At 42.4% G+C, this 6000-nt stretch overlaps 1 protein-coding gene across 1 annotated transcript in view; it reads left to right on the top strand.

Annotated features, from left to right (window-relative positions):
• The window catches only part of PDZD2 (PDZ domain containing 2), a 718112-nt gene that overhangs the window by 659389 nt on the left and 52723 nt on the right, over nucleotides 1–6000 (top strand).

Raw genomic sequence — 6000 nt, 5'->3', positions numbered from 1 at the left:
CACATGCATCATAAAAAGGCAATACAACAATACTTTTTATTTTAAATGAGAAGCAGATAAGCAATTTCCTTTCATTTCTCTGTCCACTATATCATGTGACAGGCATCATCCATTCACAGTATATTCTGCAAACTCTTGCACATGCTCATTAGAAGCTGGTACCTCAGAAAGTGTGCATGTAAAAAGTCTGTGCACAGTTTGTTAATGGAAGCAAAACTGAAAATCTCTTAATCCCTTAATGACAGTATGTTGCCTGTCACAAGGGATTTTCAGGGCTGTAAAAAGCAGTGTTGTGACCACTCTATCTGTGCCTTACTGCCACAAGTATGCAGAAATAGTGTGGTCTCACCGCTGTCTGCAAGGCCCACACTTATACCCCGCGATGTGTAATGGACAGAAGATGTACAGGTTACGTGCCAGCTGTTGTTATGGGGCTAAAATTACATGATCTGTCATTAAAGTGTAATGTTTACTTTAATGTCCCTTTAATACAAAAGCTAGTGTAAGACTTAACAAAGATATAGAATTTATTTTAATTTTTTTCACAGGTTTGAAGAACATGAGAAATAGTAATAGATAAACATAGATATTGAGATAGCTATAGATGTATAGATAGAAATAAAGAAAGAGAAAAAGTTAGAAAGAGACATTATACAGAGAGTGGAGAATGTATCTCTACTGGAGACGTTAGTGAGGAAACGGTTCTTGAACTTGTTCTGGAGCAGGAATACATCAGTATACTTTAAAACTTTGGGGCATGGTTAGTAGTCTGAAAATCAGCGCAATGTTATTTAAAAATAAGCAAAACTATAAATTTCTTTTAAAAAACAAACAAACCTGTATAGGCTATATAAATGGATCATCTACAAAACATTTATGCAAAGAAAAATCTAGTGTATAATGTCCTTTTAATGACAGGCGACTAGGGCTGGACTGGGAATAAAAAGCAGCCCTGGAAAAATATGAAGACCAGCCCTATTTTCCGTTTAGGTGGTAGAATGCACTTTTCTCAAAGGGGATTACTGGACACTCCTTCCCCAATATTGTTTTCAGTATAAAATTACGGTATATTACTTTGTATTAAATAAAAAAGTCAGATTGATGTTATATAGGCACCCTACAACCCAACTGCATCAATTATTCACCCCTTTAAATTGTAGCTTTCCAGCCCCAACCGCTGCAGCCCACTGGGAAATATCCTGGTAGACCAATCCGGCCCTTCAGGCGACATATGGGCATTAAGGGGTTAACATATGCCTATATATAGATATATTTAAAATGAGTAATTATGAGGGACTAAAAACTAGAGTAAAAAAAACTTCTTTTTTTTTACCTTAAAGTGATGGTAAACTCTCCCCTTTCTCTTGTTAAGTGTATCCAGTCCACGGATCATTCATTACTTATGGGATATTCTCCTTCCCAACAGGAAGTTGCAAGGGTTCACCCACAGCAGAGCTGCTATATAGCTCCTCCCCTAACTGCCATATCCAGTCATTCTCTTGCAACCCTCAACATAGATGGAGGTCGTGAGAGGACTGTGGTGTTTTATACTAAGTTTATTTCTTCAATCAAAAGTTTGTTATTTTTAAATGGCACCGGAGTGTGCTGTTTATCTCAGGCAGTATTTGGAAGAAGAATCTGCCTGCGTTTTTCTATGATCTTAGCAGAAGTAACTAAGATCCATTTGCTGTTCTCACACATTCTGAGGAGTGAGGTACTTCAGAGGGGGAATGGTGTGCAGGTTTTCCTGCAAATAAGGTATGTGCAGTAAAATATTTTCTCCAACATTGGTGTGTCCGGTCCACGGCGTCATCCTTACTTGTGGGATATTCTCTTCCCCAACAGGAAATGGCAAAGAGTCCCAGCAAAGCTGGTCACATGATCCCTCCTAGGCTCCGCCCACCCCAGTCATTCTCTTTGCCGTTGCACAGGCAACATCTCCACGGAGATGGTTAAGAGTTTTTTGGTGTTTAAATGTACTACTGTGTCTACACCAGTTATGCCCACACAGGAGGCCCCTAGTACATCTAGTGCGCCAATACTTATTACCATGCAACAATTAACGGCTGTAATGGATAACTCCATAGCAAATCTTTTATCCAAAATGCCTACTTATCAGAGAAAGCGCGATTGCTCTGTTTTAAACACTGAAGAGCAAGAGGACGCTGATGATAACTGTTCTGACATACCCTCACACCAATCTCAAGGGGCCATGAGGGAGGTTTTGTCTGATGGAGAAATCTCAGATTCAGGAAAAATTTCTCATCAAGCTGAACCTGATGTTGTGACATTTAAATTTAAATTAGAACATCTCCGCGCACTGCTTAAGGAGGTGTTATCTACTCTGGATGATTGTGACAATTTGGTCATTCCAGAGAAATTATGTAAGATGGACAAGTTCCTAGAGGTTCCGGTGCCCCCCGACGCTTTTCCTATACCCAAGCGGGTGGCGGACATATTAAATAAAGAGTGGGAAAGGCCCGGCATACCTTTTGTTCCCCCCCCTATATTTAAGAAATTATTTCCTATAGTCGACCCCAGAAAGGACTTATGGCAGACAGTCCCCAAGGTCGAGGGGGCAGTTTCTACTCTAAACAAAAGCACTACTATTCCTATCGAAGATAGTTGTGCTTTCAAAGATCCTATGGATAAGAAATTAGAGGGTTTGCTTAAAAAGATTTTTGTACAGCAAGGTTACCTTCTACAACCAATTTCATGCATTGTTCCTGTCACTACGGCAGCGTGTTTCTGGTTCGAGGAACTAGAAAAGTCGCTCAGTAAAGAATCTTCGTATGAGGAGGTTATGGACAGAGTTCAAGCACTTAAATTGGCTAACTCTTTTGTTTTAGATGCCGCTTTGCAATTAGCTAGATTAGCGGCGAAAAATTCAGGGTTTGCTATCGTGGCGCGCAGAGCGCTTTGGCTAAAGTCTTGGTCAGCGGATGTGTCTTCCAAGACAAAATTGCTTAACATTCCTTTCAAAGGTAAAACATTATTTGGACCTGATTTGAAAGAGATTATTTCAGACATCACTGGGGGAAAGGGCCACGCCCTCCCACAGGATAGGTCTTTTAAGGCTAAAAATAAGCCTAATTTTCGTCCCTTTCGCAGAAACGGACCAGCCTCTAATTCTGTATCCCCTAAGCAAGAGGGTAATACTTCACAACCCAAACCAGCCTGGAAACCAATGCAAGGCTGGAACAAGGGTAAGCAGGCCAAGAAGCCTACCACTGCTACCAAAACATAATGAAGGGATAGCCCCCGATCCGGGACCGGATCTAGTGGGGGGCAGACTTTCTCTCTTTGCTCAGGCTTGGGCAAGAGATGTTCATGATCCTTGGGCGCTAGAAATAGTTTCTCAAGGTTATCTCCTGGAATTCAAGGAACTACCCCCAAGGGGAAGGTTCCACAGGTCTCAATTATCTTCAAACCAAATAAAGAGACAGGCATTCTTACATTGTGTAGAAGACCTGTTAAAGATGGGAGTGATACATCCAGTTCCAATAAGAGAACAAGGAATGGGATTTTATTCCAATCTGTTCATAGTTCCCAAAAAAGAGGGAACATTCAGACCAATTTTGGATCTAAAGATCCTAAACAAATTTCTCAGGGTACCATCGTTCAAAATGGAAACTATTCGAACGATCCTACCTACTATCCAGGAAAATCAATTTATGACTACCGTGGATTTAAAGGATGCGTATTCCTATCCACAAGGAACATCATCAGTTCCTAAGGTTCGCTTTTCTGGACAAGCATTACCAGTTTGTGGCACTTCCATTCGGATTAGCCACTGCTCCAAGGATTTTCACAAAGGTACTAGGGTCCCTTCTAGCGGTTCTAAGACCAAGGGGCATTGCAGTAGTACCTTACTTGGACGACATCCTGATTCAAGCGTCGTCCCTGTCAAAAGCAAAGGCTCATACGGACATCGTCCTAGCCTTTCTCAGATCTCACGGATGGAAGGTGAACAAAGAAAAAAGTTCTCTGTCCCCGTCAACAAGAGTTCCCTTCTTGGGAACAATAATAGATTCCTTAGAAATGAGGATTTTTCTGACAGAGGTCAGAAAATCAAAACTTCTAAGCTCTTGTCAAGTACTTCATTCTGTTCCTCGTCCTTCCATAGCGCAGTGCATGGAAGTAATAGGATTGATGGTTGCAACAATGGACATAGTTCCTTTTGCACGAATTCATCTAAGACCATTACAACTGTGCATGCTCAAACAGTGGAATGGGGATTATACAGACTTGTCTCCGACGATTCAAGTAGATCAAAAAACCAGAGATTCACTCCGTTGGTGGCTGATCCTGGACAATCTGTCACAGGGAATGAGCTTCCGCAGACCAGAGTGGGTCATTGTCACGACCAACGCCAGCCTAGTGGGCTGGGGCGCGGTCTGGGAATCCCTGAAAGCTCAGGGTCTATGGTCTCGGGAAGAGTCTCTTCTCCTGATAAACATTCTGGAACTGAGAGCGATATTCAATGCTCTCAGAGCTTGGCCTCAACTAGCAAAGGCCAAATTCATAAGGTTTCAGTCAGACAACATGACGACCGTTGCATATATCAATCATCAGGGGGGAACAAGGAGTTCCCTGGCGATGAAAGAAGTGACCAAGATAATTCAATGGGCGAAGGATCACTCCTGCCACTTGTCTACGATCCACATCCCAGGAGTGGAAAATTGGGAAGCGGATTTTCTGAGTCGTCAGACATTCCATCCGGGGGAGTGGGAACTCCATCCGGAAATCTTTGCCCAAATAACTCAATTATGGGGCATTCCAGACATGGATCTGATGGCGTCTCGTCAGAACTTCAAGGTTCCTTGCTACGGGTCCAGATCCAGGGATCCCAGGGCGACTCTAGTAGATGCACTAGTAGCACCTTGGACCTTCAACCTAGCTTATGTATTCCCACCGTTTCCTCTCATCCCCAGGCTGGTAGCCAGGATCTATCAGGAGAGGGCCTCGGTGATCTTGATAGCTCCTGCGTGGCCACGCAGGACTTGGTATGCAGACCTGGTGAATATGTCATCGGCTCCACCATGGAAGCTACCTTTGAGACAGGACCTTCTTGTTCAGGGTCCATTTGAACATCCGAATCTGGTTTCCCTCCAACTGACGGCTTGGAGATTGAACGCTTGATTTTATCAAAGCGTGGGTTTTCAGATTCTGTAATAGATACTCTGATTCAGGCTAGAAAGCCTGTAACTAGAAAAATTTACCATAAAATATGGAAAAAATATATCTGTTGGTGTGAATCTAAAGGATTCCCATGGAACAAGATAAGAATTCCTAAGATTCTATCCTTTCTACAAGAAGGTTTGGAGAAAGGATTATCTGCAAGTTCTCTAAAGGGACAGATCTCTGCTTTATCTGTTTTACTTCACAAAAGACTGGCAGCCGTGCCAGATGTTCAAGCATTTGTTCAGGCTCTGGTTAGGATCAAGCCTGTTTACAGACCTTTGACTCCTCCCTGGAGTCTAAATCTAGTTCTTTCAGTTCTTCAAGGGGTTCCGTTTGAACCCTTACATTCCGTAGATATTAAGTTACTATCTTGGAAAGTTTTGTTTTTGGTTGCAATTTCTTCTGCTAGAAGAGTTTCAGAGTTATCTGCTCTGCAGTGTTCTCCGCCCTATCTGGTGTTCCATGCAGATAAGGTGGTTTTGCGTACTAAGCCTGGTTTTCTTCCGAAAGTTGTTTCCAACAAATATATTAACCAGGAGATAGTTGTACCTTCTTTGTGTCCGAATCCAGTTTCAATTTGGACGTAGTCCGTGCTCTAAAATTCTATTTAGAGGCTACTAAAGATTTCAGACAAACATCTTCCTTGTTTGTTGTTTATTCTGGTAAAAGGAGAGGTCAAAAAGCGACTTCTACCTCTCTTTCCTTTTGGCTTAAAAGCATTATCCGATTGGCTTATGAGACTGCCGGACGGCAGCCTCCTGAAAGAATCACAGCTCACTCCACTAGGGCTGTGGCTTCCACATCGGCCTTCAAGAA

The sequence above is a fragment of the Bombina bombina genome, chromosome 2 (genome assembly GCF_027579735.1).
Source record: "Bombina bombina isolate aBomBom1 chromosome 2, aBomBom1.pri, whole genome shotgun sequence".
In the NCBI taxonomy this organism is placed as follows: Eukaryota; Metazoa; Chordata; class Amphibia; order Anura; family Bombinatoridae; genus Bombina; species Bombina bombina.
This window is presented reverse-complemented; position numbering and strand designations above follow the sequence as displayed.